The 15,633-nt window shown below is 40.7% G+C and overlaps 1 long non-coding RNA gene across 1 annotated transcript; it reads left to right on the forward strand.

Moving 5' to 3' along the window:
• Nucleotides 1-1,331: 1,331 nt before the first annotated feature.
• LOC123105625 (uncharacterized) lies at nt 1,332-4,082 on the forward strand. The gene is made up of 2 exons (XR_006450943.1): nt 1,332-1,549; nt 1,660-4,082. It is a non-coding gene; the product is annotated as an uncharacterized lncRNA (long non-coding RNA).
• Nucleotides 4,083-15,633: the final 11,551 nt, after the last annotated feature.

A 15,633-nucleotide genomic window follows, 5' to 3' on the forward strand; every position in this document is an offset into this window, starting at 1 on the left:
AAATATCACAGTCCATATATATATATTATATATATACATGTGTAAACAAAAGCACCTTCATTAAAATAGCTTTGGCAATGACAAAAATTGCAATATCCTACCAACATGATTATAATACAAGCATTATCTTGGATTAAGACGGTAATGTATATCATCTAAATTACTGATAAACTGAGGTCATAACAATAAGTGATAGATAAACAACACTTACATTTTCTATGCATGAGAGTGTTAGCTTGCTTCAGTAATAATCAGCCAAAGAGGACAAAGAGAGAATATCTAAGTTGGCTAATATCAACTTTAAACATGCATGGCAAAATGGTTACACAACTTTAAGAAGGAACCATGTGGAGCTAAAGTACAATATTAATGTAGAAACAACACTTATATTTTAATGCTTATGTCAAATGTAATGATAGTAACCTATAAGTAGCTACATATGTTTTATATATGATGCAAAATCTAATCAATTTCTTCTTTTTAATAAACATAATATATTCATACAATATAGAAAACTCTCTTAGACGCAAGCAATTTCGGTCGCTATCCCTGGTCCTGGATGCCAAGAAACAAAGAAATAAAAGAAATAGAGAGTGGTATGCACTAATGACCAATGAAGAAAAATAGAAAAAAACCGAAAAAGCAACGTCAGGCCTATCAATGAAACAAAACAATTACATAAGGAAGAAAGAAATATACAAATATGAAGCTAGCACAAAAGACCAAAAAGTATGCAAGAGAAAGGCAAAAAATATGCAAATACGCAGCAAGAGCAAAAGAAAGCTACGATAGGACAAAATGTAGCCAATCGTGAATTGAAGGGCAACACATCATGCAAAGAATCAATTGTGATGGAGAACCCTGCATATATCGCAACAGGCGAGGAAGTTAGTACACCAATATGAGGAATTCACGGTTAGCACACACACAACAGAAGCATATATGCATGGACGGTCGAGGAAGTAGAATGACATTTTTGTTGTCTTATGTAATCAGTCTTATGTGTTTCTTCTCACTGATATCTACAACAAAACTAAGCAGCTATTTCGTTTGGTTTTAAGCTCGTATGACAAAAAATCACCCGTTGCAATGCACGGGCATGTTTTCTAGTATATATCTATCCCTAATAACAAAGCACGAATTGATTCCGTGGGTTCACCGTCACAATACGCTTTTTCTTGTAAATTTACGCTTTCAGTTCGAATTTAAAACATATATCCAAGGTGATACTAAATTTCGTGCGTACAGTTTCGTTTCACAGCTTCGTATCACATGGGCCAGAAAATTTGCTATGGGCCACGGGCCGCCGCCTACCCGGCTCCAGCCGAACGCGCCGCGGCCGCTCTGGCACGGCGGCCACAGCTAAAAAGAAAAACGTTTCGCGATCGCTGACCTGCACCCGAGCCAGAGCGAACCCTACCCGAGCGAATCATCCCGAGCTTTTCCCTCAAGCCGCCGCCACAACTCATCCCGCACGCCGCAACCGCCGCCGCCGCACCTCACCCCGCTCTGCTATCCACTGCCGCCGCACCTCACCCCGCTGGCCAAGGTAACCTCACAAGTCTTTGCTTGCCCCGTCGCCCTCGGCCTCCTTTACGCTGGACGATCCTCCTCGACGCTGGACGATGCTGACCTGCCTCTGCCTCCTATTTGATGCAGGTGCTTGAGGAAGCGACGGCTGCTGCGAGCAGAGCTTAGGGACGCCATGGAGTTTCTGGGGCAGCCCAGTTCGGCGTGGGAGGGAGGCGCCCCGGCCGCAAGCTGAAGTGTAGTTGCGCTACAGTGTCCGTGGGAGTGTCAAGTGTGGCCTCTTCATATGGGTTAGGGGTATGGCACACTCCTTGGATTTTCTTCCTCCCCTCCCCTTTCCGCGTGGATCAGTGGGTGGGTAGTTTGTGGATGGCTAGAGGCAAAATTGGGCAATGGCTATGATTTGTCGTTCATGTTATTGTGGATCCTAGAGCAAAGTTTATCTTATCCTCTGTAGTTAGTCGCCCACATTGGATAATTTGACCAAATTGCCTTGTCTGGAGAGGATGTGTACAGGAACCTGCAGGAAAACTTCAGTCGGAGCAAGAGCCGGAGGTGCATCTGCGCAAGGTTGAACTGTCCACGTAGATCTTCTTCCTCTGCAGCTTGACAACTGCAGCAAGACTTTGCCTTGAGTAAGCATGCTCATGTACACGGCAAGAGGCAGTATGTTTGTCAGGAGCCCGGCTGTGGGAAGGTACATCCAACAAAAAGGGAATGCATTTAACATTACACCTTTACCAATGGTATTAACGTTAGCGAACCTTCCTGTTTACTAGCATTGATGGATTTTCCAGTAATTTTAGGCTCGTATGTGAAATGTTTATAAAATCATTTTTCTTCATCTTTCTATCCACAAGGACCTTTCTCTGTTTGCATAGTTATTTACGGATTTAAGGTTCCATGATTTGAATACATCTAATACCTCTGGTTATGTGTCAGCAAAGGTTCAGATAAATGATCAATTCACTAATTAATCAATCAGTAAAGGATCAGTTGTTTAATCCTACTAGATAGATACTCCATTCATCCAATCGACTCTGAGAGTTAATAATGGATTGATGCAGTACATACATTCCTTCAAATAATTTAATCCTACTGGACTGATACTCCATTCGACACCGAGAGATTTAAGATCCATATGTATCGAAGTCTTGATCTTTTTTCTGGTCCTGCTTAACCGGATTAGATGTAATTTTGGTCTCCGCCCGAGCTCTAGCTGCCTCATGGATCTTTTTAGCATCTACAACGAGCATTTGTTTGATGCATGGATTTGTGCTCTATGCGCTGATCCATTTGTTTGATGCATATGCTTATTCATGTGCTGCCACCATGGGGATGGTCATTTATATGTTGGAAAGCATTTGGACTGTGTGAGCAATTATAGTAGCCCTTAAATTGTCATGTGATTTATATCAACGTCTTAATCTGGTAAATTTTTGGATTTATGCAAATGCCATTGTAACATTACTAGATTTGCCGAATTAGCTGACTAAGGTTCAGGAAGAAGTTATTAGATCCCAGCAGCTGTGAAGTTATATAGTGAAGTGGAGTTAGAGTTATAAGGTGAGACACTTTATTTCTTGCCAAATATTTTTACAAGTGATGGAAATGCAGTGGAGTTTATTGTAGTTGAACAAAACCATCAATGATGTCAGAGCGGATAAAAATGATGATAAGAGCATTCCAGATAATGCAGTGGTGGAGTCGAGGTAGAAAGACACAAACCACCTCCATAAACAAAACAAAACTGCTTGGCCATCCTTATATATCAAGTAGTAATGGCGGCAATGGTAAAAGATACACGCACTAATAGTTATAGTCTGGTAGACTGTCAGTACTTATGCCTACTAAAGTAGCAGCAACACCGGAGTTTTGTTTAGTGCCGTCTCGGCAGCCGTCCTATAATCCCGTTCGTTGCGAAATCTCTTGCCAGTACCGAGAGTATTTACTACCCTTTCCTTACTGAACTTAGCAGCAGGCTTCTCCTCTCCTTGGTTTACTTTGTGGTTTGCTGAATGATGTTGGCCCAGGGCGTACAAGATGTGCTTTGTTGGTAACAACCATTAATAATATGTCTGTGTAATATACTATATAGGTGTGCAGTTGTGATTTTTAGCTTGCAGTGCACTAACGGACTGTCTAATTCTGCTGAACTCGAAGCTTGTGTGAGATGTGAGCAATGGCCATATTCTGATTCATCGTTTTTTATTTTTATCCGCTTGCCTGCTGCATCGAATTATATACCCGCTTGAGCTTCTGATTATTATTGAGAAAGTTACATTGTGTCTGTGACCTGAATTAATTCACATCAATAAATTGAATTATCGATGCAATTGCGCGGTTAGATAATGCAGTGTCTACTCTTGCTCTCCCGTTGCAACGCAAGAGCACATTTGCTATCAACTTTCAAAGATTGACATGGCTGTTGTCTTTGCTTTCTTGCTTAAGACAAAAAAGGGATTTTTTATTGTTATTTTAAACCAAAGTCGTTTGAAATTTTTGTTATGATATGGCTGTTTGACTGATTGTAATGTTATTTTAGTGGTATTTTTTTCAGCTTCTAAGCATATATTTATTTTTTATACCCGGTGCAACGCACGGGCCCTTTTGCTATAATAATATAATTATATTATAATCTATCCCTAATAATAAAGCACGGATTGACTCCGTGGGTTCACCGTCACAATACGTTTCTTTCCGTGAATTTACGCTTTCAGTTTTTTTTTCAATACGTCCATATTTTTTCAGTATAAATAAAGTGGTACTAATTTGGGGACGTCCTATATACGGTCATACATGTGGTCATCTAGCAATAAGGCGGCCCATCTGGCCGCAGCAGCCCATCCGATCAATTGGATCTCCGCATATCCATCAGCACGGGAAGCAGCGACCCAGCGATCAGAATCTAGAGGCCCATCTAGCGCGCGAAAAATAATCCCTGGTGGAAATAGGCACTGGAGCGAGCCATCGAACTCCTGCCATGGCGTTCAGTCCCCAAGGGCACATGCAACCAAGCCGCGCCTGATGCTTGTTTGATGGAAAGGCAAGTTGTTTTTTTATACAAACAATAGTCCCACCTCGGCTCTTGAAAGCCCATCCAACCAACTTATATACACCTATAATTTAAATTTAATAAGCTGCCTAAAGAATTAAAGTAGAGGGTCAAAGTGGGTAAGGAGAAATAAGGAATAAATTCCGCTATTATTAGCCAGCAAGGAAAGGAAAGAGAAACTAAAAGAAGGAAATGAATGGAATTTATAGGCTACATGTCCCGATGGAAAGAAAAGGAGAAATTAAAATAAGGAAAGAAATTATATCAAGAAAAGAGTGTCCTACTTCACGTAAAATGCATGATGGTTATCAACATGGCCGATATTTTTGTCCATTGTCCAATACTTTTTAAATTGTATATGTACATGCAATACTATATGAACTTCAAGTCGTACATTCTTGACGGTCGCCTTCGGTCTAGGAATAGGGTGATGAGGGCGTCGACATTTAGGCTGGCTGGCGTGCATCAGTCGATGGCCTTCGACTTTTGGCTCTAGAACGAGGCACTCAGAGCGTGAGGATCGTCCTAGGCACGCCACAATCAAGTACGGCCAAAGGCACTAGGTGCGCTCACAGGTACAGTGACGCCTTAAATATATGACCCTTGGCGCCGACGCGCCAGCCGGTACGACGCCAATCCCCTACAAGCGACGGAGAAAACAAAGCAGCGTCAGTAGCGGTTACTCTGCTAACGAAGTACACAAGAAAGACAGGGGTAGGTAGCACCCTATCATTTAGTATTTTGCAATTTGGGCTTCCAATTTTTTTTTATGAATACGTTTCTACTTTCTTTGTTTGTTCATCGAAAACTTCACGAAGGGCTCCGGCTCTCTGACCACTTGAATGTGCCACACACCCGTGAGATGAATCAAGACAGTGTCTCCAACATGAGACTTACATGATTTTTTTCTCCGTTGCAATGCACGAGCATATTTGCTAGACGTTTAAAACTCTATGACGTTTTGACATTAAACCCACGGTACATATCAAATGTTTTTTAAAATACTTATATCACCGTAACTTCAAATTTAACATGTTATATATGAAATTTGATTAGAAAAATATATAGAACCTGAATAAGATGTTATGTTACCTGTTAACCATTTAAAAAAACTATCTAGGGTGCAATCTGGATCAACAGTACATATCAACTGTTTTTAAAAATACTCATATCTTTTAAACCGTAACTCTAAATTTAACATGTTGTATATGGAATTTGATTAGAACAATATATAGAATATGAATATGATGTTATTTTATATGTTAACCATTCAAAATAAACTATCGATGATGCAATCTTAATCAACGCTACATATCAAATGTTTTTTGAAATACTCATATCTTCTAAACTGTAACTCTAAATTTAACATGTTATATATGGAATTTGATTAGAAAAATATATAGAATCTTAATATAATGTTATTTTATCTTTTAACCATTAAAAAATTACTATCCAGGGTGCAATCTTAATCAACGGTGCATTATTCGTCCTCCTTTCATATCAGTACTGATCCGGATTGTAGATGAACATCTCAACAAAATCAGGATTGGAGACGAAATTGAAGATCTCTTGCCCTTTTCTTTGTACGTAGTAAATCTACACCCAAGCTTTGTTTAAATAGAAGACATGTGAAATCTTGAACTTGCGCTTTTGTAGGCAAAGACCATCTTTGTTTGGGCCATAGTTACAAATACTTAGATTATAGACCATTTTGTGTAAATTAAGAGTGTGCCGTATTCTTTTCTCCCGTTGCAACGCACGGGTCTTTTGCTAGTCTCTCCCTAATATATATATATGTATATATATAGGTAAAACTGTGTCTACCATAGCTTGCCACAGAACTAGTTAAGTTTCCCTAAACTTCTAACGGTTCAAAAGTTATCAAAAATATGAAATAAATATGGGAGCATCTCTCTAATGTAATAAGATGATCCAACGGAGGGATTGTCAAAATATGCATCTATGTGTCCTCGACAAAAATAATAAGCATTTCAGCTCAGTGCGACATAAATATATACTGAACTATTTGTTTTTTTTGTCCAGGACACATACAGTCGTATTTTTTTAATCCCTCCGTTGGATCATGTTATATTATAGGTGTGTTGGTTCAGTATTTTTTTTAGAATTTTTGAGAACTTTTGCACCGTTGAAACCCTTAACTAGTTCTGTGGCAAGCACTTGTAGAAAATCGTAATATAATATATATATATATATATATATATATATATATATATATATATATATATATATATATATATATATATATATAATAAAGCACGGATTGACTCCGTGGGTTCACCGTCATAATGCGCTTTCTTCTCATGTCATAATACGCTTTTACAATTTATATAAACAAAATCATAATATAAACGAGATGATACTAATTTGGCAAACAAAAACGTTTCATGAACGAGGAAAAAATGTTTCGTATTTACGCCGAACTCTTTTGTTTGTACCGATCTCGTGGCTGGCGCGTGGCTTCACGGGCTTTAGCCCATCCATCGTTCGCAGCTTGTCCTATGGCCCAACTTTTTTTCCGACCCGGGCTAATCCCCTTTCCATTAAAAATATAACGGAAATACAGCCAGTTCCAAGTTCAAACAAGGAAAAGGGAAACAGCGGGATCAAGCACTTCAGGGAAACCCGCTATGAGCGCTCGCAATCGAAACGCCCACTACGAGGCGAAAACCCCGAAGCACCATCAACACGCATCGAACCAAACTAAAGTTCAGATCACAATACAACCCGCATCAAGGCATCACAGTTATGCAGAACAAAAGAAACAAACTCCACACAAATGCTCTCCAGAGTCTTTAGTGTCTCAAATCGATCACTTCAAAAGGCTTCAACAATGTCTCAGGCCTCCCAACAGCAGCAGCTGAATCACTCCACGGTCTCGCCCGTGTGTGCAGTCGCGCAGATTCTCATCATCTCTTTAGCATTCTCCTTCAGAATCATCGCACCACGCTCCAGTTCCACTCGTCTTTCGCCCTTCAGGAGACCTGCCCAATAAGATAGGTGCATACAAGCGTTGAAAACAATCTCAAAAGGAGATGACATTTTCTTAAATTCAAAAGTAGCCTGGTTTCTACGATTCCAAATGGCCCAACATACAGCCGCCAGCCCCATAGTGAAGCACCATTCCCCTTGAGGAATAAACGCATAGCACCAAGAGTAAAATTGACATAGGTTATTGGGACATAAATCGGTCCCAAACACCGCCCCAACCGTGCGCCAGGCAATCCTTGCCACTGGGCATCGAAAAAACAGATGTAAATAGGTTTCTCTGCAATCACAGAAAGAACACCTGGGGTTGCCAGCCCAGTTCCGACGCCTCATAACGTCCCTAGTCAGAACGGCATCCTGAAAGAGTTGCCAAAGGAAAATCTGGATTTTGGTAGGTAATCTAGCTCTCCAAATCCATCTAAAGTCACAACTAGCAAGATCTCTCTCCAGGTAAGAGTACATGGATTTAGTGGTATATTTGTCGTTGGGTCCAGTGCCCCACACAATCTTATCTGGACCAGCCGATGTGTTAATGCCAGCAAGAATTTTTTTGACCTCACTAAGCTGATGGCTCATATCTGCATTCAGCCTGCGTCTGAACGCATCTCCACTAGCGCGTTTGGTAAATTGAGCAATAGTATCGTCCTGATAGTTAGCGATACTAAATAAAATCGGATAAGCGACCCCCAAAGGCTGGTGAGTGCCAATGGGGTCATGCCACACCCTGGCAATGTTGCCATTATTGACAATCGCCTTCCTTCCAGTCATATATATCTCCTTTACTTTAAGCAGCGCTTTCCAGACAGGGGAGTCATGGAATTTCGCTTTCACAGTAGCTAGTGAATTGTTCTTAAGATATTTTGCCCTCACCACGTCTTGCCACAGCCCCTCGCCTGTGTCCAACTTCCACCACCATTTTGCTAATAGTGAGATATTCTGTTTGTGAAGATCTTTTACGCCCAGCCCACCCTTATTCTTAGACCGGCACACCCTGGTCCATTTAACCAGATAGTAGCGCTTTTTATCCCTCCCTCCACACCAAAAAAACTTATGACGATATTTATCGAGTCTCTCGATAAATGTCTTAGAAAGCAGGAACATTGACATATAATAATAAGCGATGCTAGAGAGGGATGAGTTCAACAAGGTTAATCTCCCACCGGACGAGGCAGAGTTGCTAATCCACGAGTCACAACATTTAAGATATCGAATAGCTATATACTCCCAATCAGAATTTCTCAAAGAAGAATAGCTAACCGGTACGCCCAGATATTTCATAGGAAAATGCCCTATTTGGCACCCAAACAAATCAGCATACTTTTGGAGAATCATATCATCCCCCCCCCCCCACACACAACACTTCACTTTTAAGAAAATTGATTTTCAAGCCAGACATAAGTTCAAACAAGTATAGCAACAGTTTGAGATTAACAGCTTTATCTGTATCATCTTCAATGCAAAGAACAGTGTCATCTGCATGCTGCAGGACAGCAACACCATTTGGAACGAGGTCTGCTGCCAGTCCTTTAAACATATTATTTTTCTGGGCATTGAAAATCATTTTCGAAAGGCATTCAGCCGCTAAATTGAAGAGAAAGGGAGATATAGAATCTCCTTGCCTCACCCCCTTACTACTTTGGAAATAGGGGCCTACAGTATTATTGATCTTGACACTAATAGTGCCATTTCGTAAAACTTGGCTAATCCAACTGCACCATTTCTCATTGAAGCCTCTCAATCTATGACATTCCAAAAGGAAATCCCAATTCACTTTGTCATATGCCTTTTCAAAATCGAGTTTTAGGACCACCCCACATTTTTTTTAAATATGTGTGTGATGTAACACCTCATGCAGAGTAAGTATCCCATCCATAATATTACGTTTCTTGATAAAAGCATTTTGGTGCCGGCTGATGAGCTTATTAGCAAACATCGCCACTCGATTATCCAACACTTTGGTAATGAGTTTGTAAGGGCACCACAACAAACAGATAGGCCGAAATTCTTGGATTTTTTTGGCCCCATTGACTTTAGGAATTAGGGTAACCACCCCATAATTCAGTCTTTCAACGTCCAGGGAGCCTTCATGAAATGCAGCAAACAGATTCATAATATCCTATTTGACAATATCCCAGCAAAATCGATAAAATTCTGCTAGAATATTATCGGGGCCAGGTGCTCTATTGTTTTCATGGAAAACAAAGCTGTCTTAACTTCTTCTTCACTAAAGGGTCTGGTCAAAAACTCATTTTCCTCAGCTATTAATTTTTCATCTTGTCCCCAAGTGTCAGGATCTAAATGAAAAGTATTCCCCGGGGTAGGTCCGAAAAGTTCCTTATAGAAGTCTGTGGCATGTTTGATCAGATTATTTGTCCCTTCAATCATAGCGTCACCACATGAAAAGGAGTGGATAGTATTCTTTCTTTTTTTTCCATTGGCAATCCTATGGAAAAAGGCAGTGTTCTGGTCTCCCTTCAACAACCACGTCTCGTGGGATTGCTGGAGCCAGAACAATTCCTCATTGACCATGAGTTGTTGTAATTCGCCACTCAAGGTAGCTCGCCTATCCAGGATATCAGGTCCAAGAGGACCATGTTCTTCCATAAGTTCAATATACTCAAGCTCCTCTTTAATAACTTTCTTCCTTTTTTTCTCATGGCCAAACTTGTCCGACCCCCATCCTTTGAAAAAGTGCTTAAATAGTTTAAGCTTGATGTTAAGCACATCAATTGGGTTAGAGGATCTAACAGGTCTTTGCCAGATTTTCTTGACCAGGGGTAAAAATTCCTCATTGGTCATCCAGTTCATCTCGAACCTAAACTCTCTAGGTTTAGGTGCTTGAGGACAAGCACTATTGGTGGACAGCAAAAGGGGGTTATGGTCTGATATGTCTCTAACCAGCTTTCTGGTAGTGACCAAAGGGAATAGATCTTCCCACTCACTATTCATCAGGATCATATCTAGTTTTTCTAGAGTAGGATGGGCTTGATTGTTAGACCAGGTATAGAGTCCGCCCTCCACATAAATATCTCGCAAACACATAGTGTTAATGATGGCATTGAATCTGTCTATATATTGTGAGGCCATCATTTTTTTATTTTTCTCTCCACAATGTCTTAAGATATTAAAGTCACCCCCAATAATGTAGGATATTGTCAGGTGACTACAAAAACTAGCCAGCTCAGAAAGGAATTCATCTTTCTGTTCATCATGGGCAGCCCCATACACATTAAGCAGAGCCCACACACATTTCTTAGCTACATCAAACACAGTCACTTGCAGGATATAATTACCCATAGACCAAGCAACTATTTCTAGCGTTTCCTTTTTTACCCCACAAAGCATACCACCTGATTTACCAATTGAGGGAATCCAGTTCCACTCAAAGGTATTATAAGGATCGATATTCCTAAAAAAACTAGAAGAGAATTTCTTCTTCATAGTTTCTTGTAGACATAAAAAATTTAGGGAATGATCTTTTATGAGATCAGAGAAGCAGGTCATCATCCCTTTTTTTCCTGCTCCTCTGCAATTCCAGAAGATTCCATTCATTTGGAGCGTTTTCTTCCCCCTCCCCCGGTCACTCTGCTAGGGGTTTTAGCAGCATTACCAGTATGAGCAATGGGCTCCATTGCTTTCTGACTTCTAGTTCTAGGCCTAGATAAAGGCGTGTGTATTTTTTTTAGAACTACGCTTTTTCCTGGGTCCCACCACTGTAAAATCAGAGGTGTCCCCTTCAAGATCATCCCCCCATCTCATATCAACAGGGATGGTCTCACCATTCTCATTAGTGAGAAGCATAACCTCATCAGGGGGCGTAGGTTTTTCTACAGCATTATTCCTCACATTTTCAAGTTCTTTAAGGATATCTATCTTAGAGAATTCCATATCAGGTATCATAACACCCATTTTCCTAGCTCTAAGCATCAATTCAGGGTTAGATAGAGCTGCAAAAGAATTAACAGAAGTGTTACCTTCCAAATCTCTCTTCTTGCAGATTGCTCTTGCTCTGTCTTCCACCTTTTTCAGATTGAGCAGTGTGTTCCTGGTGCTGAACCTGAGCATATTTTCAGGTAAGGGAGGTGGTGTGGGAATCACCTCGCCATAGTAAGCATTAGCAGAGTCAGGCGACTGAACATTGTACTCAACTGTATTTTCTTCGTTGTTCATAAAAGGACCTTCCATCTCAACTACCTCAATATTCTGTTTCACACTCTCAGCATAGGATTTTTTCATGTTATGCGCATCCCCACCACATTTAGCAATCCGAGTACCTTTTTCAGAATCATTCTGACTGTTTTTCTCCTCACAATTAATCCCAACAGCAATGGCCTCAAGTTCCATGCTGTGTATCAACAAGGTATCATGTGCAGAACTATCAGATGTAACAGAAGTAGGGGACTCCATTGGATTAGCAGCACACTACTTTCCTAGATGAGCATTTTTTTCTCCCATCCCTCCTGATGAGCTCTCCATTATATCATCATTCCCATTATAATGATGATATAAATCTCCATTATATCATCATTCCTATGGCCCAACTTAGCAGGCTCGAGGAGGCAAAAACATTAGCTGCTGCAAATGGAGTCGAACTCGTGAGCTTCCACCGAAACTCCATGTCAGCGACCACAGGAGCTATGCTATGCTTCTTGTCTGAAAAAGGATTAGTTTTCTTAAATAGTCCCACCTCGCTCTTTTTTACGTTCGATTGCACCAGTTTATATACGTATGTGAAACTTCATGTACTCAGCAGCCGGCTGCTGGATGGATATTTGGGTGAATCGGCTTAGGCTATTGTCCACCTCATTGAAGAGAGACGAGGGATTAATGTCAAAATTAAACATGGACAAGATTGAGGGCATGCCCATGTATTTAAACTGCCGTCCGCGAGGCCACTGCGACCCGAACGTCTGTTAGACGAAGAACTTGAATGTCGCTGTTTTAACTTTTGCCTTTTTCTTTTCCTGTTTTGTTTGTTTCAAATTTGTATCTGAATCCTCGCAAAAAAATATTAAAATATTTTGAGGGTTAATAAGGATTTAAAATATTCTTTTTTTTGTGGAATCAAAAAATTACTCAAAGTCCAATTAAAATAATTTCATTCGTATTTAGTTCAGATTTTTATTCCTAAAAACATAAACTCCAATTAGGTTAAAATTTAGGTTTAAACTACAAATATGTGATTTTGAATTTCAAGATTCATCATATATTTAAAGTTCTCACAGATATGTACTTTTTTGATCTGTTTTTACTCAATATATAAATCCAGTTCAATGCTCAAAATCAAATAACAAGATGACTGCTGAAAACATTTCATTCATGTTTCTACATATTTGGATAAAGACTAAATTTCACATAAATTGTGGATGTATTCTGATAAATAGTTCTCACTAAATCTTATTACAGGCCAATTTTTCTCTACCGTTGCAACACATGAGCTCGAAAGTTTCCATGAAAAAATATTATCAATTAGATCAATTAACTCCATATCGTAACCATGTCCTAAGCTCCACGTCATGAGTGTCAAATAATCCATCTTTTATTTTGTCATCAGCGACCGATGTCCATTGACATAGTTCCACGATCCGACCAAGACCAACTATGGTTCATAGGAACTGGTATTTTCTCCAGTTGCAACGCACGGGCATTTGTGCTAGTCTATCCCTAATAATAATGCACGGATTGACTCCGTGGGTTCACCGTCACAATACGCTTTCTTTCTATGAATTTACGCTTTCGTTTTGAATTTAAAACATATACGCGAGGTGGTACTAATAAAATTCAGTACGTGGCACGTTAGGCTCGCTCATGCTATTGATCCTTTTATTATGGGGGCCTTCTCTTACATTGATCCTTTTATTATGGGCCTTCTCTTATGGCTCCCCACCCCCCATCTCGCGCTGCTAAGGGAAGGAAGGGCATGGCCCTGCGAGCGGCCGCGACGAGGCTCGCGTCCTCCATCCGCCGCCACAGCCACCTCCCAATGTCCGAGTTGCTGCTCCCGTGTCGTGATTGGAGACCGTGTCCTTTTCCAACTGCAATCAATGGATTTCCCTACCCGGATTTGAGTCGCCTGGTATAAGAAGGAAGGGTTCTCGGCCGTAATCTCCATCAGGTTGCGTCCTTGGACCAGAAGCTCCATCAAATCCCGTCGAAATTGCAATTTTCCTCGAAACATCCAATGTCGCCGCCGAGTTCACTGGAGGAAGAAACGCCGAGTTCGCCAGAGGAACAAGAACGTCCGTCCAACCATCCAATGTCGCTGCCGGTGGCTACACCAGAGGTATATATCCCCTTGATATTCATTGGATGCAATTCCCTGTTTTAGATGCTGTTTCTGTCCCCTGCCATTGACTACGCAACAAGGGATGGAACCTGAGGCACATCCGCTATGGTGCTGAGAAGGAGGCGGCTGTGGCACCCGACAAATGTTGGACTCAGCTTTGATGCTCAATTAGGGCGGCCACACACATGACTCTTGCTGTTGGCTCGGATAAAAAGGATTGCAACATAGAACTGTTGATAGGATGGTTAGTTTTGGAAGGGGAATGGTAGTATGAGCAGAGATTGAAAACAAGGCTGCAGTGCAAACACTCTTGCTCAACCAATTTAAGCTCAGCGTCAGCTGTTGATTAAACATTGGATATACTCCCCCAAATGACATCGTTGCACTACACTGGACCAGACGAGGAGGGGATCCAGGTAGCTGTCTGATGGCACTTCCACATGTATAAGCTTTGTATGTCCCTCCTTTTTCTGCATCTTTGTTTCCAAAGGTCGAGAAAGTACGTCTCATCTTTTTCTTCAAAATTTCTTGCATGAGACTGACCATTGTTTCTTCTTTTTCTTTAGGAGCTTAGGTTGTATTTCCGAGGGGAGCATACTTATTATTACCTTAATTGGGTTTGACTTTTGGCTACTGTATTGCTGTCACAACTTACCTGGGAAATAGAAAGAGAGTCATGTTTGATAAGGTATTCTGATTCAGCTGTATGCTTGCAGAGCATTTATTTTTCTATCCAAGTATTACTAGACTCTACCAAGTTTTATAATGACATAACATTAACTTGTTACAGGATATGTACCGAGTAATGAGTATGTACAGAAGTGTTAGTTCTTGGTTCTTGCATGGAGGTGAGCAATTATGGGTTGCAAACGTTGTTGCTGCCCATCACCTGGTCCAATTGAAGCACAACCAGTAGGCTGCCTTGAATAAAGGAGTTCTCAAAGATGATGTCTTTTAGCACGACCATTTTTATTGATTTAGTTTCTGTACAATTTTGGGGCATCCAAACTTGGAAAGTTTCACCCTTCAAGTTAAATTGGGACAATCCATTCATTAATTTCAGCAAAAAATATTGGTACTGTTCTTCCCATTTTTATTCACATTCGTAGAAATATAGGTTTAATGATGGCTCTGCAATTTTCCTATTAGTATGCATGATTTTTCTCTTTGATTGCTCACCCTCGTACTTTTTGCAGTAAGATCATAAACGACAATTATAACGGTGGCGATTTTTACCATCAATTCCTTATTTTTCACTTCTCTCACACTCATGATAGGTTGATATATATTTCCAGTTATCTTTACATCTTCAGTATGTTGATGTAGCTCCAATCCCATGATACAATCAATTCATTTTCTGCAGCCCATCTCATGCAGGCAGATGGGGCGATACATTCATGAGCTTGCCACTATGCTTAACTAGCTTGTTCAACTTCTCTTGTGAGATCAAATTACTTTCATGTGAATTTTCATAGCTCTTTGTGCTCTTTCCTTCTTGCTGAACCAATGTTTCCTCATGAGGTGACCCTGATTATGTGGACCCTGATTTGACTTGGAGTCTGCCTTAACTAACGCCTCTGATATTTAGATAGAGACAAGGGGACGGTGAATCCTGCGGAGGCGGACGAGGTCACAAGGAGGCGTACGCCAAGGCCGATCCCATCAGGAACTACATCTACCGCCATCGCCTCTTTTGTGAGCGTCTGGGAGCCCCTCCTCGGCTCCTCCCACAAACACATAGCGGCGTCTTAAGCAC

The sequence above is a fragment of the Triticum aestivum genome, chromosome 5A (assembly GCF_018294505.1).
Source record: "Triticum aestivum cultivar Chinese Spring chromosome 5A, IWGSC CS RefSeq v2.1, whole genome shotgun sequence".
Lineage (NCBI taxonomy): Eukaryota > Viridiplantae > Streptophyta > Magnoliopsida > Poales > Poaceae > Triticum > Triticum aestivum.